Raw genomic sequence first — 26644 nt, 5'->3', positions numbered from 1 at the left:
TCGACCCTAAAACTATTTTGGCAAGGGCACCTCACTTGGGCTGGAAAGGAGAAAAGGTGAGAGATTTCTGCTCTGCCATTTGCTTAACCCTCATTCTCTCTTGCCAGCTGATGTCTTTGCCTTTCAGCATGCACACTACCAACATTTTGCAGCTGCTCAAAGAGAAACTTCCCTCCTCAAATAGTGCACACCAACAGTAGCTGGGGAGTTCTGGGAAGCAGCAGCTGGGGGGATCAGCACTGGCAGGCTGAGTTGAAATGCTGAGGCATCTCTCATCACAACTGCACAGAGCCAGATCCCAGGGCTGTTAATCAAGCACACGGCAATGGGAGCTTTGCCCAATTAAGTAACAGAGTTTGGCTCATTCCAGCAAAGGATTACACCACAACAGCAGAAGCCCTTCAGTAACCAACACTGAGGCCAATGCCCCTCCTTCCTCTACTGGTTAACTCCCTTTCTTTCTCTCATTCTCTACCAGTCCTGAATAAGAGGATGTAGAGACAAACTGTGAAGTGATGCTGAGGAAGCAGGGATGCAGTCCAAAGGAACATGGGGCATTTGGTTTTTCGTTCTCTTTATCTCAGTTTTACTACCCGCCCCACTTGCACCATGAAGATCCCTACTCTCCTTCTCTCCCCAAATAATTAGAAAATAACATTTATGTCCTCGCTGAAGCCTAACCCCAGCATCCTCAGGTACACTCCAAACCCCTCTATAGCCTCCCAGTCACATGCAGCTTGGATGAGTTTGTGTTTCCCCTCCTGAGATCTTTCTCTTTCCCTCCAAGGAGGCTCTCACCAAGGCTGGCTGACCTGCCAAAGCCTGATGTGTCTGCTCTTTGCTAAAATCCAGTCTCTGGCTCTTTGCAAGATACAGAAAATTAGTTAAGGGAGGGAAAAATTTTCTTATCCAAGAAATGAAAATATTAACACAAAATTTAAAAAAAAATTAATTATCCTATTAAGTGGCTGAAGTGCTCAGACAACATCCCAAGCTGCAGAGAATATAATGAGAAATTATCCTAGTCAGGAAAGCACATACTGCAGAAAGAAGTGCCATGCCATATTTTATCTAATCCACCTTCTTGGATCTTTGATTATTGGAAAGATTACTTTCTCTAAAGAAACTGAAGAGCTGATCTTACACAACAAGATACAAGGGCACAGTAAAATTAGAACAGGTTCAGTGAGCAAGTCAGTAGTTCTCACTAAAATAAAATTTTTGTTGAGTGTCTACCACTAGTCACTGAGAAGATAAGAGCATGATGAGAAGACAATCAACTCTATTTTGCAGCAAAATTTGTTTAAAACCAGCTTCCAATACCAGTTTTGCAATAATGCCTGACTGCAGGATTTTCAAGCTCTGTTATCAAGAGAAAATACATTTTGTCCCTTCTCCCTTTAAATAAGAAGGCTGAATAACCAGATATACATTTAAATCTATTTTCTATTTACACTGATTTTCAGAAATGAGTGCCACAATGATTTACACGTACACACTGCCTGTGGTCCTGCTGAAACCAGTGAGGTTAGTCTCAGAGTAGAGAATCAAGCACGTGCACAAATCTTTGCAGGACTTCAGCCAAAGAGGCTGTTTTATTGGGAAACAATAAAGGGATGCAGGCTTGTGGTAACTCTGTGAGCCAAACCCTGTGCTCAGAAACATACTGACTTCTCTTTGGGGGTGTGGGGTTCCAACACCCAGCCATGGGAAGTGAGGCAGAGACAGGCATGAGCCCTGTGCCCCTCCACCTGCAGAGAGAAGAGTCACAGCCCATGAAGAAGCTCCTCACTGTGAGGACACAGAGACACACTGGTGTAATTTAGGTGCAGTTTTGGCTTAACCCTCCAGGAAAACATAATCCTCTGTGGTCTCCTTGGTATTCCACGGTTCTCATTGCTATGGGGGTCACATAACAGAGATGTATCCAGGTAGGCTTGAGAAGCACGTGCAACTTTTTACAAAGGATAATGGAGAGCCTACATTATTCATAACATAACTGATTTCAATTGCATTATGCTTTACTTTCCAGATTTTCAAACAAGGACATCCTAATAGGACTGTACAGGTATATTTCTTCTAAAATTCATGCTCTACACTGGAATTAGATGTCTTCCACCAAAATTGCTATTAAAATTAGCACTACACATCCTTAGATTGGGGCCTAAAATGTCATGGTTAAAATGTTGTCTGGAACACTTATATCTTCTATTTTTCTAAGAGGAACACAGAGAATAATGCAAAATTTTAAATTAATGACAAGGACAAAATTATTTCTCAGGAAAACAAGAAGCAATACAGATCTAAAAGCTCTTGTACTGTAATGTTTGATGGTTGCTAAATGAAATAAAATAAATAAAAATATGCTTCTGAATTACCTCAAACCATCTGTGAAACAGTAAAATGGAAGGGAAAAAGCCCAAAACAAACCAACAACAGAAATGCCAGGGCAATGGAGAATGGCTGGGAGAGGATATGAATTTAATTCTCTCCCTTCAAATTCATAACCATGTTTTTCTTCCCCAGAGATATTTTTCATTTGCAATGCCTTCACAACATTTCCTTTGGAAAAAGAAAACCTTGCATGTAAACACACTTGAATTTGTCACTGTCTACACCGGGACATGGCTAATTCAGTAAGTCTGTTCTAGAGGCTATCATTGATAATCCACAGAGAAGAAAACATTGATTTTCATCTTGAATCAAAACCTGACATGACCATTTTTCCCTTCTGTTGGAAGAAACCCCACCACAACCCTCCCCAAACCCCAAATCAAACTGCAGACCCCCACAAAGAGAGAAAGCAGAGCTGAACTAGATTCTTCATTCTGGACTTCCAAAACTCTGCTCTCTTCCCAGCTTCAAGGTGAAATTTTCCTTGAAAAATAAAGCAGAAGGGAGTGTTCTTACTAGGTATTAGCACTTATTCGCACTTTATTTCAAGAACTGCTGTTGTAAGACAACCAAGTTGTTTGTTTGGTTTTTTTTCTTCTTTCCTTACATTCACAAGACAATGTCAGATGTTGATTAAAACCAGTTCAATCAACTGGAAAGGGTCCATCAATGTCAGCATCACAAAAACAAGCCCTGAGACCCTGTTCTGCAGTGCTGGAGAAGAAAAAGAGGCTCCTTTAAAATCATCCAACCAAAAAAATAAAAAGTGCAAAAATAGGTATTCATGGAATGTTATTGTCCAAGATAGAATAGTAGAGGCCGAGGAGAACAAACAGTATAAATAGAGAACACATTTTTCCTTGCCTGCTTCACAATAGCTAAGATTCTTTAAAAAAAGAATAGGTAGAAAGATAAGACATGCATGCCTGATACTGAAGAAAAGACTGTTTGTACCCAGCACGCTGGATAAATTGTTCTAGAACAGTTCAGCCATGTCAAGAAATGACCCTTTCATGCTGCCAAGGTCAATTAGACCTGTAGCCAGTGTTAGTCAAAAAGGTCATCACCGCTCATATATTTAAAATAAATTCACCTGTTCTCTCCTAGAACTTCACAAACAAAGACCAGTCAGGTAGGAGATTTTAGGTGTGATATGCTGTGGTTGGCATGTGTTTTATTGATGGATCTTGGCCCACTCTTAAGACTGTCACAAAGCCTGTATTATGCTGCTGCTGCTGCAGCCCCCAGTTACAGGCAGAAGTATGAGGGTGACAGATATACCAAAAAAATGGGAGGCCTGACCCCTAAACTCCTAATTCTTAGTTAAAATTTCACTTCACTCCTGGTGTTCAAGACAACATTTGTTTTAATCTTAACCTGATCTCTGGAAGACCCCCTAAACATAGCAAGGAAAAATTCATATAAGCGTATTCCCAGGGAAATTGATTATACAGGTGCATCCAAAGAAGCAGTTTACTTGAACAGGAAAAACAACAACAATGCAGTAAGATGTAAATTAAATGCATGATTGTAGTTAGTCTTCTACTCAAGTAATTCCCATTGTTATTTCGACTTACTGATCAACAGAGAAATGCTGGAAAGTGCGGAGGATCAGGAATGGGACACCGGGCCATGATCAATGTGATCAAGTGAAGCTGATTTATTGCAAGAAGTAAGCTGTATTTATACTGTGTTCTATTGTTCATGCGCTCAAGCTAATACACGACTGGTTAAATCCTTCTGTGCACGCGTTTTAAGCTTTCAGTTAATTTAGTTTTTCTTCTTCACATGTCTTGCTGCGGTTTTCTTGTCTGCCTTTACATCCTGAACCGTCAGCTGCTGAGCGTGTTCTTCCTCTTTCGTGTCCTTCAAGGGCATTGTGACCTTCTACTCAGTCTCAATGAAGACTGGATTGTGTATATGTCCGTTTTCCTGCAGAAATCCCTCAACAGGCAAGCAGAAGCTTTTTAACATCTGCTAATCGATTATATTATTTCTCTAATTCCATAGTTTTGTTTAAAAATACTGATTTTAGGGGAAATTTATAGCTAAAATTAGCTGATGCTTGCACTGAAATGGGGATGGAGCTCATTATGGCAAAAATTAGATAAATAGTTTTGTGGTCCTCACCTGTGTGCATAAAGAGTTAATAAATAAACAAATAAACAGGAACAGTTGAAACATCCAGTGGGAGTCACTTCACAGATTCACCTTCTTTCCAAATTTATAAGCTGCTCTCTTGAGGCAATTGCCTTGCAGAGTGTATAGGGAAGAGAAGGCTCAGCTGGAATGCCTCTCACACAACGCGAAAGAAATAACATTCAGCTATAGCACCATCCCCAATGTTATTTCACAACAGCTCTGGCAAAGAGTCCCAATTCTTACAGAATTGTTGCCTGCAGACAGTGAGGTTTCTGTTCCTGAGGTTGCCTTGTTTTTCTAAAGGAGACCTAGGTGTAATTATAGCCACACTTCTATTGCATACACTAACTAGGCAGGATCCCTATCCAGAGCAGAGGAAAACTCAGGGCAGGGAGTGGAATGATACCATTTTAAACAAGATGTAGCTTTGTCCCATGATGTCTAGTCAACAGATATGCACCATTGCTAATTGGCTGTCTGGTCTCATCTGTCCACAGTTGAAAGATAAAAGTGTAAAACAAACTCCTCTGGAGTTGAAGGCCAGAAGACACTTAAGTTCAATTCATTTTCATGTGTTTTTTTTTTTTTTGCCAGCATTTTCAGAACCTGAATACTGAGTAGATCTCTCATGAACCCTTTTAAGAGACTTCCTGTAGAAGCTTCATCCCTCAATGAACTCATTGAAACTCTACCCACTTGAAAAAAAATGAATAAATAAATAAAGCACCTTGGAAATCACAGATCTCTTGTGTTCCATGGTCTGCCAGCAGTTAATGACATTACAATGGCTTAGGTGAGAGGGTAACAGCATATTCAATACTCAATAGAGAAACAAAGAGAAGGGAGAGGGAGGGGAAAGAACCTTTTCTTCAGTGAACAAAAATGATGACAGAAATCAAAGTGAAACTAAATCAAAATGTGCTGGGAACCAGTAATATTTGCCAAAATTGAAGAAGCCAGGTACTCCTGTGCTGAATCCAGGCCTTTTGATTTTTGAGATTTTCAATTAACTGCACCTGCCAATGATTACTCATTGAGAAAACTTTGTATTCATACTGGAACTAAAGAGATTGTACTGTGCACTTACTGTCCTGCCTCAAGAGTGCTTTGCTAGAGTTGAAGCCTTGAACAAGCAGTGCTGAAACTCACTCTACCTTTCCCAGACACAGGCTGGAAGCACCTTCCTGTGCTGCTGGAGCACAAGGATGCAGAGGGTGCTGAACATCCCGCACTTGTGCTCCTCCTCTGCGTGCACACAGCTCTTGTTTACTTTGAACTTCTGGCTTAAAGCTTGAGAGCCAGCCCAGGCCTCTTTCTGCTCCCAAGCCAGGACACCCAGTTCTCTGCACCACGGAGCTGCAGAAACACAGTGAGTGTCCCATTTCAGAGGCCCTGTCAGTGCTACCCTTCCCACCTCCGTTCCTCCCAACATCTGTGGGCACACAGCTGTGAGCTATGCTCACTGCACAGGCACTAAGGCAGGAAAAGCAAAAGAGGTCTTTTTTAGCCTGTGAATATCTGGAGGGACTGAGAGGGGGCACAGCCTGGGGAAAGATCCAATGTCCAGCTACCTTATTGACAGGGGAGTGATGGAGGAGATGGAGCCATACTCTCCCATCAGTGTCTGGCAGGATGAGACACTACAGGTGAAAGCTGAAACGAGAGTCAGACTGGATATAAAGAGCAATTTGTTGTCCATGAGGGCAGGCAGGCAGTGGAAGAAATCATCAGGCAGGCTGTGTAGGCTCTGCTGCTGGAGGCTTTCAAGAGCTGCTTGGACAAAGGCTTGAGTAACATGGTCTGGTGTCACAGGTGACCCTGCTTTGAGCTGGAGCTTGGACAACAGACCTCTTGATATCCATCCCAAACTGAATGCCTGTAAGGCCCTTTTGAAAGAAGTAAATTCAAGGTTTTGGTTTACATATAAAGACCTGCCTTCTCTATGTGTGTCAGAGATGTGATTTCAGGACAAAGCAGGTATTTTCTTCTTCAAAGTACTCCCACTCCTGTGTGCTTTGTAAAGGTGAAGGCATGGGTGCCCTGGACCTCTGTATGGGAGCAGATGAGGAACTTTGGGAAGACCAGGTCATGCCATTTTGGAACATGGGCAAGCTCTGGCTGCTGTCATGTGCACAATAACCTCGTTGTAGCTCAATGCAAGATCTTCTTGGATTGCCAGGCAGTCATGCCATTTCTTACTGACAAAACAGAACCTAGACCTGTTATAGGCAAAAGCCTTAGAGGTTTAATTGTTTAGTGGCGAGATTCCCAGCAAACTCTTACCTCGTAACACAATAAAAATGCATTTTTTAAGGCACCTCTGACATACAATATTTTAAAATGGCCTCCACATGGAAAGTACTTGCAGATGCTCACACACCATGTCAATTGAAATATAAACAGAAATAAAACTATTTAAGCAGAATATACAATGTATTTTTGAACAGCTCATAATTAAGATCAAAAAACTGAGAGTGACTGTAGGGCTCACAGCATTCATTGGTTTGAATTCAAGCAACTGTTAACAAAGTTGGTTGTCTCAATTCAGCAAGTCTCATGCTATTTCTCACCTACCTTATGGATCCCACCACTGCACTTGATCTCCTTGCCACGATTCTCCCCAGAATCACAGGATGGTTTGGGTTGGAAGGGGACCTTGAAGATCATCTAGTTCCAACCCCTCTATTGTGAACAGGAATGCCTTCAAATAGACCAAGTTGCTCAGAAAAACCCAGAAATCAAAAAAACAGAGGCTTGAAAAGGCAAAGTGGTTTCAGTGCCACATCAAGGCCAAAGCAAAATCAAAACTGTGTCAAGATTTGAATTAGTTTTCTGTCCTCTTCATTTATTTGGTGTGTGAACACAGGTCCTCATGTTCCTGAGACGGACTCTGAACACAAACATATTCTTTGGTAAACCTCAAAATAAGTGAAGGGGCTTTCCACAAGTCAGGCCAGAAAAGCATAATTCTTTATGTATAAGATTTTGAAATCTCTCTTTAGAAACTATCTTCTTTTAAAGCCCCAGATCAATGTCATTAGCGGACATTACAACTATTACCACTTGTGACTCTTCATTTTTACATATATTTTGTCTCCTTGAGTACTCTGTTCAGTTTTGGTCACCACAACATTAAAAAAAGACATTAATTCTCAGACAATGTCCAAAGGAGGGACACAGGATGGTGAAGGGTCAGGAGGGGAAGCCATATGAGGAGCAGTTGAGGGCACTTGGTCTGTTCAGCCTGGAGCAGCCTGAAGGGAGACCTCACTGCAGTCTCCAACATGAGAGGAAGAGGAGGGGCAGTCACTGGTATCTTCTCTCTGTGACCAGTGACAGAGGGAATGGCCCAAAGCTGTGTCAGGAGAGGTTCAGGTTGGATATCAGGAAAAGGTTCTTCCCCCAGAGGGTGGCTGGGCACTGCAACAGGCTCCCCAGGGAGTGCTCACAGCACCAAGCCTGAACAAGTTCAAGAAGCATTTGGACAATGCTCTCAGGCACAGGGTGGGATTCCTGGGCATGATCCTGTGCAGGGCCCAGAGTCGGACTCGGTGATCCTGATGGGTCCCTTCCAACTCAGCATATTCTGTGATTATATGAAGACAATGTACTCTGAAAGGGTGAGGAGGAAGCTGCCCCTTACAAGCACAAAACATGATCACCAGGTATCTTCAGGGGAGGTATTAGTCATGCTTCAAAACCCAAAGCAAGCTCCACAGTGCACCCATCCATTAAGGACCCCTGCAGGGGGGTGAGCTGCCCACCAACACACACCCAGGAGGTGCTCAAAGCACCTCCCTGCCTCCCTTCCCTATGTGAGGGAGGTGCTGGGGCTCAGCTGGCTCTGCCTCCCCAGCTGTAGGGGGTGAGGGCTGGAGGCTGGCGGGCACTGCCTGTCTGGTACCCCCACGCTGGCTCTGGGGCTCTGTGCCAGCTCCATAAAACTCCATCAGACAAACCCCAAGCATGCACCTGGGGATCACACAGAGCAGCACAGCCATGTAACAGAGCTGGGTATAACATGTAAGGGAGCCTAGTACCTTTGAGGCTGAGAAAATTACCACTCATTATGCTAAGTAATGCCTTATATCAGCATGTAAATAACTTTTCTTTGTAAGCAATCACCAAGGCATTCTCAACAGAAAATTAATATGTCTGATTTGTTTATGTATTCACCTAATTTAGGGTAGAAAGATTTTTAAACTGAAACTAGACATGGAAGTGTGTCACCAAAATTTTTCTGAGCCATGTGTACAGATCCGTTTATATTTATACTTATACAGACACACACACAATTACATGTTCTGTCTCTGTGATAGGCTGAATCAGATAAGATGTTGAATATACAGTCCTGTGCTGTATATTACAAGAGATTTCACACATCTTCTTATTTCTGACAGCCATAGTTTTGATGGGAAATTAAAAGTTAATTTTGGGTTTTTTTGTCCTTTTGTCTTTTTCCTTATCAGCAGTGCCTCCAAGGCATGCTAAAGTATTCTGAAAGTGACCTTCATTTTACTCATATCATCCTGACACAAGTGATTTAGCCTCCATACTTGTAGGAGTAAACATAAGAAACACCCACTGACTGACAAATATTTCATCAGAACTCAGCCACGCATTTGTTCCTGGGCATGGGGGGGAGGGTCTGTGAGATGATGACCTCATTTAGTGAGGCACCATCGTTTAAGTTCACCACCAGTATATGGATGCTACCACTACCTTTTGCACTCTCAACCTGTATCTTCTTGTCTTCCTTTAAGGGTTGCTCTATTTTGTGGCCCATTCCACGTGCAGCTACCATGCACTGATGTGATTTCCCAGATGGACACAGATCTTTTAATCAAAACTGACTCGGACAAGGATTTTCCCATTTTCAAACCTACTCCCAGATCTAGCAGGCAAGCAAATTTTGAATGCTTAAACATATAGAAGCTAGACAAATAATGTAGGGAAGAGCAAAGCCATGCATGCAGCTCTGCTGGGGCTTGTTTTTTTCCAGGACAGTAGTGGCACCACTGCTCACAGCTGCCTAAAACTCTGGGCCATTAAATCCAGTGGGGAAATCTGTGCACTTCCAGCTACTCTCATATAGAAGTCCTTTGCTGGACTGGGGTCTGGAGGGCAGTTGAAACAGCTTTCAATATATTAATTACTTGTGACTTGCACTTGTGATGTAGTGGTGGTAGCTTAACAGATACAGTACAAAAGTGAAAAGCAACAGAGATGGAAAAAAATAATTGATGGAGATAAGGGCTTTAGTCATTGACTTGGGAAAAAATCTTAAGAAAAGGAAACAAAAATCTGGCATGTAGCAATAAACTGAGTCAAACAGACTCTTGAAAACACAGGACAATTTTTTCTGAAAGAATTTAATACTCGAAGCATCAGAGAATATGTTCTGAGTTTTACAAAACAGATGTCACAGGATTATCAAGAAAGGTTATTTCAGCAGTACCATATCACACAGACCTGGGCTAGAAAACCATGTGAAAAAGTGAAAGACTATTGAGGCAGACACAGTAAAGGCCATGAGGTTACAGATACAGAAGGAAGAACACATGCACTGGAGATGCTTTATGAGTGCTTTTGGTATCGAATCGAAGAAATAGAGTAGCTATAAAAAATAATGAAGAAACCACCTCAGAGACACCACATTCAAGAGAAGCTTAAGACAGCACTCAAACAGCAACCAAATGAAAACTCAGCTTTGACTGCAGATGACACCACAAACAATTTCTCTGTGTAAGTTGAGGGCATACACACCCCCTCACTCCTGGGCCGAGAGCTGCTACAGCATTCATCTGCCTGGCACCAAAATTACTGGATTTTTGAAAGAACTTCATCATGCCCACAGGAGAATGGGCAATGGCTAGTTCTTCCATTTGGCTTGGTGATTTACTGTGCTGCTCACAGCAGCCCGTGATGTTGTGCCACATCTCTGTGCATTACCTCCTCTGCTGCCTCCAACCCAACTGGAAGTGCCTGTTCCCTCCTGGCTCAGCAAGAGTGCCCCAGATGACTCCGTGGACACAGAGTCAAAGCATGAAGCTTACAGAATTGACCCACTGCTCGTTTAAAATCTGTCTCCTCTTTGCTAAAAGGATCTCCCATCTTCTGCTGAAAGCTTTGATAGAGGGTGCAAGGTTCTTTCCTCTCTCAAAAATACCTCGTCATGCAGCACCTTTCTGTTGCATAGAACGGAAAAGAAAAATCATGCAGGTTCATGAGAACCTCTCTTTCTGACTCACATTTACCCACTGACAGGGCTTTGCATGCTGTTATGGACAAGTATTCTAATTTTCATTTCAGATCTATGTTTTGACTCAACACCAGTAGGAAAATAGGTCACAGAAGAATGACCTGAATACCCAACCAATCTCTTAAAGGAGATTTCTCACTGAATTTTAGGGGAGAAAAAAAATTAGGTACTGGACATTTAAAATAAAATAAAAATTAAAGAAATCCTCCAAACAGCAGGAGCTATTGGGACCCATTACAACAAAACTGATACAAGAAGAATGAGATGACTTGGATTTACATTTAATTTAGCACACTTTGAATGCAGATCTACCATACAAGGGAAACATTTTCATTGCAAAATGCAATTACAGTTTTATCATTCAGCAATATTACATGTGAGTCTTTATCAAGGAAAAAAGACCACCTTGTGAAAAACATTTTGAAGAGCTTGTACCTTGCAGAGCAATCTCATCCAGTATGGTGAGAACAGGATTCAAGGCCTGGCCACACAGATACAGCAGTTAGGAACATGAGTCAACTTCATGAACTCAAATGAGATTGCACAACAGCTTAAAGTATTTGAAGGACATGAGGCTAAGTCAGTTGATCCCTAGAAAACCCGAATTCTTTGGTCGCAAAGCCTCTTGTTACTATTTTGACTTGTTTAGAAAGAAACAAGAAGTCCTAGCAACAAACCCAGCAGGTATGTAGGTGCCACGTCAGAGAGCATCAGGATGCACTTCAATCCTGCTGCAAGTACCAGCACGTCAGAAAGCAAGGAAGTGGAAGTGACTTCCCAAATCAGGGCACAGAGTGTGCACACACAGAGCCACTTGTGTTTCAACACACAGCTGCTGTGGGAACACCTCTGTGCTTGTGTGTGCTCTTCCCATCAACACAGACAGGTCTCCTGCAGCAACAGGAACTGCCAGGAGAAGAAATCAAGTTGGAGTTTGGGGATTGTTTGTTTGTTTTTAAAACTCAAACCTAGTCTTGGCTTTGTGTACTTGAACCAGAATCCAATTTCTATTAATCCAGTTAGGGATCAAAACCAGAGCCTGTAACTAATCTGTGTAATTTAACTTGTAGCTTTAGTTTTGCATATTATATTCCTCCAACAAATACTTGTTTGCAGAAGTTGTTTAGCAAATCCTACTATGTAGCTCATAAATCAAACTGAAGTGGAAGCAAAACTAATGAAGGACTAATAGGCAACAAATTAACCACTGAGCTCTATCCAATGCCTTCTCCCCAACACAACAAAATACTGCATATGAATAATGGTGATATTTCTTTCCACTCTCCTTGTTTTGTCTTCTTTTCAGGGAGAGGTTTGGTTGATATACCATCATCTCACTAGTTAAAACATCTTTAACTGCATTATATCTACACTTCATGTGTACATGTCTCTTAAATATAAGAACATACAAACACACAGTCTGTATTTTCACCTCCATTTTGAAGACATCATCTATAAATTCTTATTTTGTAAGCACTTGAATTTCTGAATGGTTTCTTTTTCTTTCTCTGACACCTGACACATTCCTGAAAGGTTTATGCTTTGTATAGGGCCAATACAACTGCAAAAGCTGTAATTTCAAATATTTTGACATATATGTAGCACTCAAATCCAGCTCAATTGGATCTGAAAATTTCCTATCGACTCCCTTAGGAATTACTTTAAAAAATTAGATTTATATGTGAAAGAGCAGAATAAATTATATTTAAGAGCTCATCTAACACATTAAAAAAATAATAGCTTATTTTATTGAAAAATCGTATTTACAGCCCATGTAATAGATTAAAAATTCCACCCATCCTTATTAATGCTTTTAGTCCTTCTACCCAGTTTTTCCTCTTTCTTCCGTATTCCTTCCACTTGCTTTACTCATTGCATCCGTGCTTCTTTTCCCTCTTGCTGAACTAATTCTGCATACCTCCATACATTGAAATTGCCCTTCTTAAAAGCCTTCTCTTCTTGCTTCCCTCTATCTTTTGAAGTGTTTTTAGCCCTTTTTCCTTGGCCTGTCTTCTGTGGTCTCTCCCAGGTTAGGGACCAGCGCGCACGGGATGGTCTTGCACAGGATCGACTCCTCTCACAGCCCTGTGGCACCACGGGGCAGGTGGTCCCTGCAGGGTGCCCTTCCATGCTGCTGCCAGCCCTCCAGGCTGGCTCTGGGTCAGGAGCACCAGCTGCACACACGGCTTTCCTTCTGCACGTGGGCAGGGAAGGAGCCCTTCTGCTCGACCCAAGCAAGAAGAGGAATGTTGTGAGGGATGATGTTGTCGACTACCCCAGCTCTACAGACACAAGAGTTGAGTCTCAGGCTCCAATTTCAATATTTATTCTTTCAGTCCTTGCCTTGCTTTAGCTCTGGTTTAATTTTTCTCTTCACAGACCTGTTCTGCACCTCATGTATTGTTTCACAAAAAGGCACAAGCTTTAGCAGCAGCTTTAATCTGCAAGCCCTCTGTTATTACATGACCTGCAGGAACACAGGGACCATCCTTCCCTGGCCTCTTGGAGAGGGACTTGTCTGCCCCATAGTCTGGCACACATTTCATACATGAGGAGGATTTCAGAAACTTGTGGGGCACTGGTTGTGCCCACCTCAGCTCTGAGACCACAAACACCACCAGCTCTACGACATTGTCTCTGGTTTGAAGGGATACTGAGACACCAACAGTGGCACTTCTCTACTGAGCTGAATCCTTGTGGAGATGTGCCAGTTTTGCAAAATGTTGCCTGGAAGTGGGCTGAGGAGGTAAACCCCTCAGCCTCAGGCTGACCAGAATCCAGTATGCTGTTCCTTGTCTCCAGCCCTCCCAGTAAAAGCTCCCGTACACTTGCAGGCGCGGCGGTGTTTGCCTCATTGGCTTTGTAGCAAGAGCCTCCAGCGGCAGTTTCCACACACATAAGCAGAAGCTGGAGAGCACTAAGCCAGAGGACTGTCCTCATGCTCAGCCTCAATGAAAGCCCTGCTAGTTTGTCTATTTATGGCATGTCCAAGTCACCCATCACCATGGCAGCTAAGCACAGGGGAAAACGCTGCAGACTGCAGCAGATCAGACAGCAGCACCTGTAAGACATAACCACAAGACTGTAAGTCACATCCTCCCCTGGCTGCCGCCATGACCCACTTATGATTTCTACCTGAAAGCTGTGCACTATGGAAAAGTTTTATTAACATACCCAAACTCTGCTCTTCAAAGGTCTTACACTAGTAATACAGGAAACCAGAACAGAAAAGCAGGCCAGAAAAAGGCAAAACAACATTCAAATTAAAACAGAAAACAAATCTCATTGAAATTAACATCGTAAAATACACTGCAGTGAGCCAAGCTAAGAATGCATTCAGCTTACACTGTGCCTCAAGCAACTTCAAAGAGGAAAAAAATAACCCATTTAAAGTATATACAGAAGCAGCTCAGGTTTGTCATTAGCATAGAAAACTGAAGAGTGTGAATTTGGTCCAAAATCAAAACCACAGGTCAGAAGGCAGGTGCTCTCATGATGGAGACAATACCCTGAGAGTTTTCAGCCTTGTTCCAGCTTATTGACTTACATTACATTTCTTCTCCCTTTTATATGCATTGACATTACATCAACAAAAATTAAACATGTTACTAATACTTAATATTTTGTTTGGCCATTTCCATGATCTGACATCCAGACACTCTTGAGTACAGAACTGTAGTGACCCATTTCTGTAAGAATCAGAACCTGTGGCCAAAGAGGGAAACACCACCATATGTGAACAAACAAGTCAGAAGTCCCTTCTTGAAGGTTTCCTGAAAATGACCAAAGTCTAAAATTAAAATGAGGCTTTCCTTTTTTTGGCAGGATTGACCTTTTCCTCATGCAGCAGATAAAGAGACTGATCTCTGCTCATCACACATTCTGATAAAATTTGGGAAAGACACAGCATATGAAACCTGAGGTGCCAAATGTTCAGGGTGGTTTCTACAGTCTGTGACACTCCAGTTTCCTAAGCAAATCTGTCAGACTGGCACTCCCTGCCCAAAGTAGCTACAGGTCTTTGGACAGAAGCAGAAGATATCCTAACCCTGAGCAACCCCTCTTTCTGCCTCTCTTACTAGGAAAAGGGATTAACTGGTGGGATAATCAGACATTGTTTACTCCCCTGAAGCTATGCAGAAAAGATTAAGGCCAAACCTCCATGGCAGGGGGGGTTGGAACTAGATGAACTTCAAGGTCCCATTCCACGAAGCTGATTCTGTAAAGGCTTTAGTAAGTGGGAACCTAAAGTTAGTAAGCCCACACTGAGGCACTTAAATGATCTGATTTTTTTTTTCTTTTTTTAAACCACTGATCTCCCTGTAACACTGTGAATGAATACCCTCTGATAATCCAACTTTTATATGTCTTGAGCCAAGATTTAAAGTGTTATTTGAGTAAGAAAATTATCCACTGGAAAAATTAAGTTTGGAAAACGTTAAGAATAGACAATAGCACTCCTATAATACCAACTGAGTCAAAACTCCAAGCAAAGCAAAGGAGCAAGGAGAAGGAATAGTGAAATATTAAATGCAGCTGCTTCTTCTATTTGCAGATTAATAATTCAAGACCTATATTTATTTATTCATACTAATTGACCAAAGAAGTTATGCTGTGGAATAGCTGAAGAGAAACTAATTGCTGTCTCATTTTATTTTAATAGTATATTAAAACACAGGCTAGACTGGAGACCTCCTCTCGACTTGTGCTGATGTTATCTGCCCTGAGACACTGGCAACTGGCCAGGGACTTGCCTACACTGATATTTAGGGCTAACCTTAGGAGTCAGATTAGGTGATTGTGCCTTTGGCTATAATGGACCACAAATGTGAAGCTCATTTCTTTTTGAGATCAATCTTTTCTCCTTTCCTTGTTTTTGTTTTTGTTTTTGTTTTTTTTTTTTTTTTTTTGGTTTTTTTGGTTTTTTTTTTTTTGTTGTTGTTTGTTTGGTTTTTTGTTTTTTTGTTTTTTTGTTTTTTTCCCCACTTAAGTTGTGTTATCATTTGTTCAGCCTGTGCAAAGGGCCCTTAAAGTAGATGTAAATGAATTTTGCAAAATCCACACAGGACCCCTTAATACCATTGGAATAATTGGGGTTTAACTGAAGTGAGTCCTGCAGCACACTAAATACAGGCATTCCCAAGCATTTCTACAGGCTCATAACTGACACTCCCACAAGAAAAATGAGACTAAAGAAGTGCAATACACATTCTGCCCTAGAGCCCTCGGTCAGTTCATCATCCTTCAGTGTTTTCCCCGTGCAGTTTCCATGCTCTCCTGGTAACTATATTGATGGCACTCACTTTGGTGTGGAGAAGCATTTTTCTTCTCCCTCCCTACCCTCAAATCTGAGACCCCTCAACACACCCTTTCCATCTCCCACCCCTGCCCAACTCCTGCATGTTCCCAGCCTCTTTCATTGGCAGGAAGGCTGCTACCACAGCTAATGGTGGAGAGCTCATGCACTGCAGCTCTTTTGCTCAGCTGTCCTCCCCAGGGGCATCACCCCTGCTGCCACAGCATGAGGGGGAGCAGCATGGCAGGCAGAAGGACAGAGCCACAGTCCTTGCACCACGAGCCCAGGCACAGGAGCCAGCAAACCACACCACAAATCTGTCAGTGTTCCAGTATCTCATCTCACAGGTGTCTGTAGTTGTTGGGAACACCACGCAAAGCCCCCCTTAACCAGGACAGCACACGCAGGGAACCATCAGCAGCACACGGTGGGACAGGAAAGTCCCCCTGCATTCAGAGCCCAGCATTTAGGCTGGTTCACCCCACACAGCCAAACAACAAACCACTGAACTGGAGCCCTGGCAATTTACATACCCTTTGCATAGATACAAATAAGCTCAGAAGGTGAAAGGCAACAGAGGAGCAGGTCCTTTGAGCGCAGATGCTTTCATCTTGGAGTTTGCTGAGGACAGATGTAAAGGCAGCTTACAATCCCAGTTGTGCACATTCCTCCTTTGAAGCTCTGCCCCTCTCCCAGCCCAAACTTTGCCATTTAGCACTCTCATTACCTTGTAAGGTCTGCTCCTCCCTTCAGCATTTCATCCCTCTGCAGAGCAGCAAGCTGTTTCCCTCCCTTCCCAGGAATCTTAATTAACACACTTTTTTTCCTCTGTGTCTGTTTCCCCCACACACTCCTTCAGACATACCAATAGCTTCACTCAGGTTTGTTTCAATGCTTTCAAAGTTATCTTTAATTGCATTTTTGTTTTGCATAGGTCACAAGTTGACCTTCACAGAAAACATCGTGTGCATCAGAATTTGAGGGCTTGTTTTGTCTGCACAGGGTAACATGCAGAGCTACACCTGTACTGCTAATTTGGACAGAGATGGCACTGTCTCTTTTAAACTCTGATGATTCCATACTTACAATAATCTAGTAACAGCTTTCATTCCTCTGTACATATTCACATGATGCCAAATCTTCCTGTCATCTTTCTAGACCTAATACTTCGTTGACTGACCCAAAAAGGCTTTCCTGATTCTTCATCATTTGATTTCCTCTTAGCCAGCTGATTCACATCAATTCAAAAGATCACTTCACTAGTGAGTGCATATAATAATTTAAAGATGGAGGAACCTCTTCCTGTTTGAGGTCCAGACAGGACCTGAGGGAAGATGGATGGATGGACACAGACTAAGCATGTTCCATGGCTCTGAATTTGAGCTTGCCAGCTCAGCAAGCAGGCAGAACAAGTGCAGGACAGCTTGTACAGTCACATAAACTTGCTTTCACACATATCTTATCACCCTTTTGTTTTTAACGCACATCTTGTTGCTTTTCTCCTTTGACCTCCGGGAGCCTTAGCAACCTTCCCTGGGAATTGCTCTAGTGGGAGCAGAGAGTTGCCACCTCTGCCTCTGGAGCCCTGCGTTATCTCCCTTCTGATACCAGCAATGGGGTGAAGAATCTGGAAATTCATCCAGGAGTCAGATAAGTTACCTAAAATCCCTCTGACTTACAAATTCTGCTCGAAACCTTGGCAACAGCTCTACCCCAGAACCCAAAGTGACCGCTGAGTGGGGCCAAGGAGGGGCTGGGAGCAGTTCTGTGCCCTCCCCTGGGTTGTGACCAGCTGACAAATGAGACCTTGACTCCCAAGTCCCTGTAAAATCAGCCAACAAAAACAAGTTATTAGGGGTGCATTCGGTCACAGAAAGCAGATTACAAATTACCCACATGCAGCACTTGGAAACAAGATTATTTGTGACATAACAGATTGTCACCGTTGTAATCCAGAGCCTGTAAACACTTGTTAGTCATCCACAGGCAAATGCAAATCTGTGCCAGTGTAGCTGTTTTTAGGTAGAGGTGATCTCGAAATACCAGATGCTAACATCTGAACCCTTTTCTGTGCCACTAATACTGTTCCCTGGATGCTTTCCCTGCTGACCTTAACCCAAATGTTGCTGCACCTTCAATGGCCCTAAGACTGCATCTTCAGGGAATTCTTTTATAAATCAAAATTAGGCACTATATTAGTAAGTGGAATTTTAGAGGGGAAAAATTATTTCTGAAATCATATTAAGTAGACTTGATTAACCTGTCCTTAGTTCCAAGAACCTGTTGACTATATTGTTAAATGATTTAAAAAATTAGCAATTAGAGTTGGAAATCAACATTTTATAACCGGCACATAAGGCATCTTCAAACAGTTGTTCCACCACCTCATTCCCAAATGAATACATTTCAAGGGCTGACTGATTGCAGGGTGGCATCTCAGGATTGTGACAAATTGCAGAATCACACATCAACAGCAAACCCCTGCAGAGCACCCAGCTTTCCAAGGCATCCTGTAAAGCTGAATGTGAAGCCAGAATGGATGCATGGACACTGTGCCATGGGGATCTAAGCAAGTTTCACTGCAAGGGTTTTGGACTGGCAGCTGTGCAAACACTGACATTTTCCCTTAAAGAAGGCTAGCCAGAGCCAAGGCAACGAGGGACTCTACAGGGCAACACAGCACAGCCATGGAGGGGATAATGGTATCTGTTCAGTAAAATAGATATTACTAGGTCATGAAAGTGGCGAGGTGGGAATCAAAGGCTGCTAACCAAGGCTTTGGTACTCATTATGAAGATAGGGCAGCAACAACACTGTTGAAGGCATTTCCCAGCAATCACTCCACGCCCTCACCCACACATTGCCCATCTCTGGGGAGCAGAAGATTCCAAGAAGCTGATAAATGAAGAGCTGGCTCCTGCTGAACTCACAGAAGCACACTTGGGCCCAGCACCCAGAGAAACTAAATAGCACTTGCTTTATTGAAAGGCTTTATGGAAAATTTTTCATGACACCAAAGAGGGTGTAGGAACATGAGAATTATGTTTTTAATCCATGATTAAATCACAGTGAAACGCTCACATGGCATATGCATTTGCAGAAGTAATGGGCCATGAGAAAAGGTCTCCTGTACAAGTCCCTCAAAAGGCTGGATAAATTCCTTCTGTCTCAGAGATTCTGGCACTGAGTTATCCTAAAAGTAGCTTGAGCAGAGTGGAGGGTCACAGGAGGTAACTCCAAAACAAGAGTACATACGTGTTCTGCTGTACCAACTGCTGGCTTGCAAGACGAGGCAATACATCTGTGCTCTTACAAGGAATTTCTCATTTTCTTGCTTGATACTAGTTCTAATACATTTGTAAACCTGAAGAAGCAGTAGTAACCCATTGTAGGGAACAATAAAATACTTAAATTGCATGCCAGATTTTTGGATAATGCACCTATATGTCACTTTGGATCTCATATCACCCCCAGCTCAAGAAAAGTTCAAAGCTTGAAAATGAGTATTTCTTATTTTTCAGAGCACACAACACAACTGATGCCACCCGAAAGCAGATCAGCAAGGAATACATTTTTCAGCTACCTGAAAGTTTTCCTCCTGAGCTCATTGTTTCTTGGCCTGGCCCCTGGTAGCAGATGCCAGGAGCCTCATGGGGCCAGCGTGGTGTCCGAGGGGTGCCGTGACACACACCCGGCCCTGTCTGCAGGGGCAGCTGGGTGGCTCTTTCTGCAGCTGAACCAGGGCAGGACCTTTCTGCTGCTGCCCAAGGATTCCCCTCCGCTGGGAGGTTTCTCCCAGGGCCAGGCTAGCTGGCAGCATCAGGAAACAGTCCCAGCGTGCTGTGAAACTAGGGCCGTAATATGTTAATGTGAAGACTTTTTCCAAGTAATCTTTACCATCTGTTGTCTCACACTGATGTTAGTATTAATAATTTATAGGCCTTCTCCTAAGGCTGAGGAGGAAAGCAGAATGCTAAGCTCTAAGACAGAGACAGTATCCATTTTAATTTTTTTTTAATGAGATTGATGTTGCTTCATACGATTGCCTTGCCCAGGGAATATATGGTGCTCTTCAGCTTTCTGCTGCTGTTGCTTTTGTAAGCCTTTTACTGAAAATAGCAGTGGTGAGATATTTATTTTAGTCCATCCCTCTGTTGCTTCTTTCCTTCTAAAATAAGGCATGCATCCTATCTGGTACATAAGCAAAGTGCACGTAAAGGTCAGAGGCAAAGCATAAGCTGACAATAGAAGTCGCATTATAGGATGCAGTCACTGCCAGGCAAGAGCAGGCAGGGCTCCTTCTTGTGCTATCCGAGGCACTGTTAGGCTGAAGGAGCACAGTTGTGCTACCAGTTTAAGCCAGCAGAATCTCCTTGCTATATTTACCCTTGATTTCCTCAGAGACCAAATATGCAAATGACAAAATGCGATGCACAGCAAACACTGCTTTCATAAGGGAGAGCTAAGTTATAGTCCCAAACAATCAAATCAGCCTTTCCTACTCACGGGGCTTCACTTTAATCCCTTATTAACAGGATTAATAGCAGACTTACAGTTCATACCATCTTACTCCCCTTTTACACAAACCAATCTAGCTGCTTTCACAGAGGGACAGGTGGATTAATAGTCTTAGTCAAAAACTACGGTGATAATGCAGAAAATCAGCCAAAGGGAGGGATTCCAGGGCGAAAACGGACAGCTGGAAGATTGCTATCGCAGCCATGCAGTGACTTCACCCCCAGACAGAAATGTGAAATGCGTGGGAGACCCTTCTGCTTCTAAATTGAAAAGCAAAACAAACCCCCTGAAAGATAAACAAGTACAGTAAAGGAATAAGTCTCTCTATTAATAAATGCTTACCAGAGGATAAACAAGTAAAGGGATAAAGAACCTGTGAAGCTCAGAAATGTGGAGGCATTCGCCGAAACATAACTCCACTAAGAAATGCAAAGCTCTGACAGACTGTTATACAATCTTTGATTTCTTTTAATAACAGTTGAAGGTCAGATGCCACAGCTCTTCCTGGAAATCCTAAAAAGACTGGGTGGCTCCCCAAGTTAGAAAGGAACTGCCACATCGTATGTTGTGCAACACAGAGCTATTGACTGAGGTATATTATGTTACCTCCACCAGCTGACTCAGCCCCAGTTGTTATAAAAGGCCTCGGCGCCCGGGCGAGCAGCACGTAGCAGTCACACGCCCAGGGGCGGCCGGACCCCGGGCGGGCAGGGGCTGGGCAAGGTCGGGGGGGTCAAGCTGATTTACCCGGCACCCCCCCAGCGCAGGGCTCAGCTGGGTTACCCGGGTTCACACCGAGCCATTGACAGGCAGCGGCACTGCTTACTCATTACCGGCTCAGCAGGGAACTGTCTGGGGCGGAAAAGTTAACCCTTCCCCCGCCCCGTGTAGCAGAGAAAAAGGTCCTTAAAAAACAGGACCGGGAAGCCCAGGCTGGTGCAGCCCCCGGGGCTGGGCCGCTGCTGGGGTAGCTGTGCTGCTTAGAAAGGGAGGTACGGGGCAGAAGAGAGGCTATTCCCGAGGTGGGAATTCTAAAAAGGCAGGAGAAATGACACCTGCAGCGAGTTTTCACACGAACAATTAATCCCTCATTCCCAACTCCTGTGTTAAGGTAATCCCGACCAGATAAGGCAGGGATGCACATTGTGGGGTAAAGAACATTTCTCACCGTGACCCAACCCAGGTGTCATTAAGTCCATTAAGATGCCTGTGCCTATGTTTTCACTCTCAGTTTCACCAATGTTCATGAAATTATTGCAAATCCTGTAATGGCACTTTTTTCCTAATAATTCAGACCTTCATTGTCCACAGCCCAGCTGGAGTCTTGTGTCCAGCTCTGGGCCCCCAAGATAAGGAGATGGACCTGCGGGAGTGAGTCCTGAGGAAGCACAAAGCTGGTCAGAGGGCTGGCACATCCCTCCTATGGAGAGGCTGAGAGAGCTTGGCTGGTTCAGCCTGGAGAAGAGAAGGTGTCGAGGAGAAGGTAAAGTCCCTTCCAGTGCCTAATGGGTGGTGAGGCCCTGGCACAGGTTGCCCAGAGAAGCTGTGGATGCCCCATTCCTGGAAGTGTTCAAGGCCAGATTGGATGAGCAGCCTGGTCTAGTGGAAGGTGTCCTTGCCCATGGCATGGGGGCTGGAATGCGATGATCTTTAAGGTCCCTTCAAACCCAAAACCATTCTGTGATTCTATGTGAAAACCTCAATACATTTTTAGGATAACTTCCATATTTTTAGGATAACTTTAGGATAGCTTCCAAGGTGAAGCTTGTGGCTTCACCTTTTAGAGCCCATAATCAAGATTAAGCGTAAAAAGACTCCAAAAGGTGGGAGGGGGAATTATTGTTGGTGCCTCACAGCCCTGTTAGGCAGTACTATGATTTCCTGGTAATGGCATCCTAATTTATGGCTTCTGAAGTTAGAAGTCATCTAATATATCATCACAGCCCACTAAGAGATATTAAGTTTGTTTTACTTGGTACTTGAAACCAAAATAAAAATATTTCTGCAGTATAATAAAAAGTGCAATTCTCCCTTTTCCATCAAGTCAAAATCCTCTGTAAAGAAAACAGTGTCATTCTATCACAGAGAACAGATGGTGAATAGCAGGTATGCAAAATGTTCATAGTACTCTTCTTTATTTCACCTTCCACTGTAATTATATTTCATGCCAGATTCCAAATGAAGTATTGAATTCATACATCAGAATTTGGTAGAGATTAATTTTGCAAAGCTTTAAACATTAGTTCAATTTTGTGACATTTTGAGCATAATTCATACATATCTCAAAGTCTGCCAGATACTGAGAGGTACATCAAAAAATGCAAAAGTCTTATCACAGTTTATAATCACAAATTAAATTCTCAAATAAACAATGAAATATAAGTAAAAAAAGCAGAGAAGTTTGCTTGCATCTGGCTAATGCCTCCATTAATCTTCCTTACTAATTGCTAATATTAAGAGCAGGGAAGGTAGGATTTATAGCTCTTTTCAAAGAAGAGCCAATAGAAATTAGTTGGATTGGGCCAGTGGATCAGTACCAAGAATAGGGGAAGAAAAGACAGGACACAGTCTTTAAAAGTGGCAAATGAAGGATTTCTGCAGATGAAGTGGATAGATGAAGATGAAGAAGGAGATACAGAAAGGCATTAAGGTGTGCATGTCCACGAAGGCAAGAGGCAAAAAATCAAATTTTGTAGGAAGGTCAACAAAAGAACTTGAAGAAGAATGGGATTTGATCTAAGTGAAAGGTAAGATAGAAATCAACTTAGGAAAAATATCAGGAGCCAAAAGAGAATGGATCGCTTATCTATAACTTTTGAAGTGCTGGTATATTTGTTTCTTGGAGATTGTAGAGAAAATACAATTGTGTGAATTTTAAGACTGAATGGCAGTGGGAAAAGTTGGATAAGAAGCAGTAAGTCAGAAAAAGAGGATATACTTACAAGCTGAACGAGCCTCAAGGAAGAGAAGGAACTTTAAAGTGCTTGAGTTTCACAATTTGTTGGCATGTGGTTTTCCTTCTGCAGAGGGATATTGAGGAAGTTCAGCTGGCGAGGGAAAGGCAAGCTGTGAGCAAAGCAGAGTGGAAATGAAGAAGTTAAGTCGCTGAGTTTGTAACGGGTAGTTGAAGATGTGGAAGTGTGTCATGACATGGGAATGGAGGAAAACAAGAAGCGTATGGCGTTTCTGAAAGCTGGGCAACAGGTGGTTTTCAGGAAGGGAGGGTGTGCAGTCACCCTACAACGGAAGGGAGGATGAGCTTGCTGGTGACTTTCCTGGCAGTGCTGTAAGCCATTTCCATGGACAAGGGGGAAAAGAAAGCAGATTTTACAGGGGGAGAGATAATTGACTGAGTAGGGCCACAACAAATGATATTGTGGTTTTTTCTAACTTTTTTTTTTTTTTTAACATGTTTAAGACATATGGAGGCAAAGAAAGGAAGCATATGGAGAGGCACTTGAAAATGGGGCTGGGGTCAAGAGAGATGGTAGGGGAAACAATAACATATTTCAGAAGCAGAGAAAGATGGTTGAAGATGTCTCATTGTTTCTTCATGTTCCTCCATCTGCCAATATCCATCTGTTGGTTTTTTGTTGTTTGCTCAAACGTCAACTCCAGTAACTGTTTAATGTCAAATGGATAATCGTGTCTGTCTCCCTTTCTCAATGATTTTTGGAGGAATAAAAAAACTCTGTCTTCCACACAGCACTGGAAGGGTGAGAAGGAAGGATCCATCCACTTGTTCTCTGCAGCCTAGAGGTTGTTGATTAAAAGATGCTGTTCTGGGAAGCAGAAAAGGTCAGATGTGAATCCATAAACCTGAGAAGGCCCCTGAACTTGTGAAGGGGGCACTCTGAAGCCCATTGAAGTGCTTAACCTCGTTCTATAAAAGGCACTGATATCATCACCAAATCCTAAAGGAAAAGCGTAACAGGAGAATCTGCACTGGGGAAGATATTCCCTAATTCCCTGTGGGCTGGAGCTTGGTGCCAAGCTCATCCAGGAGGTGAGATGCTGAAGACACCTGTTCTTGGTGTCCACATCTGCTTGTCTTCTGGGTGCCCTGACTTCTTTTGGAGGCACCAAAGTGATTTTGTGGGTGGTGGTTTATGAACCCAGGTGGAGAAAAGCATCACCACTGGCTGTCCATCTCCTGCCTTGGCTGTAGGTCACCTCTGCACTGCAGAGGTGGCTTGTGAAGGTGTGTGCTGGCTCGTTGAGGAGAAGGGACACCTTTTTGTGAGAGACAGGTAGGGGAGCAGAGCAGGCAGAGGATGGTGATGTGCAGTGCAACCCCAGCGTGATCCACTGGAACCGCTTGCCTCTCTCACAAGTTGCAGGAGCAAGAAAGGCACTCTGTTGCTGGTGCCTTGGCTTTTCTCTGCCAGGCAGGCACTTGCCCGCCTTCAGGGGTCACTACACTGTGGCAGAGTAAGAGATGAGCCCCTGCATCACCATCTTCTGGTAATGACCCACTGGGAATACCCACCCCAATAGTCATTTTCCCTCCTGGCAAAACTCAGCGGTCAGAGCAGCACAGAGCTGAGTCAGTCTTTCCCAGGTCACCGGGAATCAGTCCCTGCCTGCTGCATCCCCGATCCGCAGTGACATAGCTGTAATTATGATTTTCACTGTTATGTTCATGATATTAGTATTTTTCTTGCTCTAGCCAAGACTCCTACTCTTCGTTCATGCATGAGCCTGTCATGCTATACAATTACAGTGGAGTCAGGGCCTGATCTGTACTATAATTATAACTGAGTCAGTTACAACAGGCTTGTCTCCTGACCTGCTTCCAAAATAGTCCCATATTTTTTAAAGCAAATGGGATTTTAGGTGTATTTTTCAACCACGTTAACGCACTACTCTCGTCTTGGATTTAAACCGGACTAATTTTTATAAACCAACCCTTTTTTTAGCATAAGCAGGAAATGGTCCAAACTGTCTGTTCATTTGCATTCACTGTCAGCTTTAAGCACCCTCTCTGAATGTCAGATATTTCCCGTTTGCATTCCCCCCCCACTTTGTGTGTTTGCTACTTCCTGGCATCCTTATCATAGAGTAATGAATCATGCTGGAGTGGAGATGTCGAATTGAGATACAGAGTGGGACTAGTTTGGTCAGTCCTTGGTAATCAGGCCTTTTAACAGGGAAATGCATTTAAATAGGTCAATGAATCTTACATGTCTGTGCATCAGGAGTTATCAGCACCACAGACCTTGCAGTCAGGAGAAATTCTCTTTCAGGCAAAAGTTCATTGAGCAGCAAACATTTCATTTACATTTGCATTTAAAATTATGGTTTACCTTCGTGAGTTGTTTGAAGTCTTTCACACTCTAATAAAAGATTCCTTATTTTTACTATTTTTTTTCTTAATATACAAAATAATACATTTCAAATTAACTATGCAATCCTGTTAGAGCTAGAAAGATGCTTATGTAATCTCCCATCTCCCAAAATGCAGTTGTAATTTCTGGGCTTTATTTTTTCCTTATGTCTTTTTTGGTGATGGCAATGTGAACTGTTGCATGTCAAAGGTAATGAAATTGCTGTTGGAGGAAAGCTTGTCCCTTGCTATATTCTTTTAGGGGTTCTATGTCTGCTAAGGCTCTTTCTGGAAGCTCCCCCCCAAATATGGGGTTGGTGGCAGCTACAAGGATCTATTTCTAACTTCAAGCCCAGTTCCCCAGCTGTTAGTCTAGGATGGCAGTATATGAAATTATTTAAAACATTATGGTCTGGTTTGGATTTCTAGGCATTTAAGTGTCATGATGAATGCACAGGTGTGGTGCACTTACATCAGTTGAAGTTTTTGTCAATTCCACTTCATCTTTTATATTTCATTTTGGGCAAGAGTTCTGAAATTACCAACATTTGAAGCATAAAGTCAGACTTTTTGTTGACAGTTCTTATTTTACATTCAGTTCAATACAACTCTTGCAGAAGAGATTCGGGATAAGCCTTCAGATTAAGTCTACCAAAAGTCCAGTCCTATATCCAAATTCTAAAGGTCAAGTTCTCTGTAAAGCCTG

This window comes from Vidua macroura, chromosome 2, assembly GCF_024509145.1.
Source record: "Vidua macroura isolate BioBank_ID:100142 chromosome 2, ASM2450914v1, whole genome shotgun sequence".
NCBI lineage: Eukaryota > Metazoa > Chordata > Aves > Passeriformes > Viduidae > Vidua > Vidua macroura.
This window is presented reverse-complemented; position numbering follows the sequence as displayed.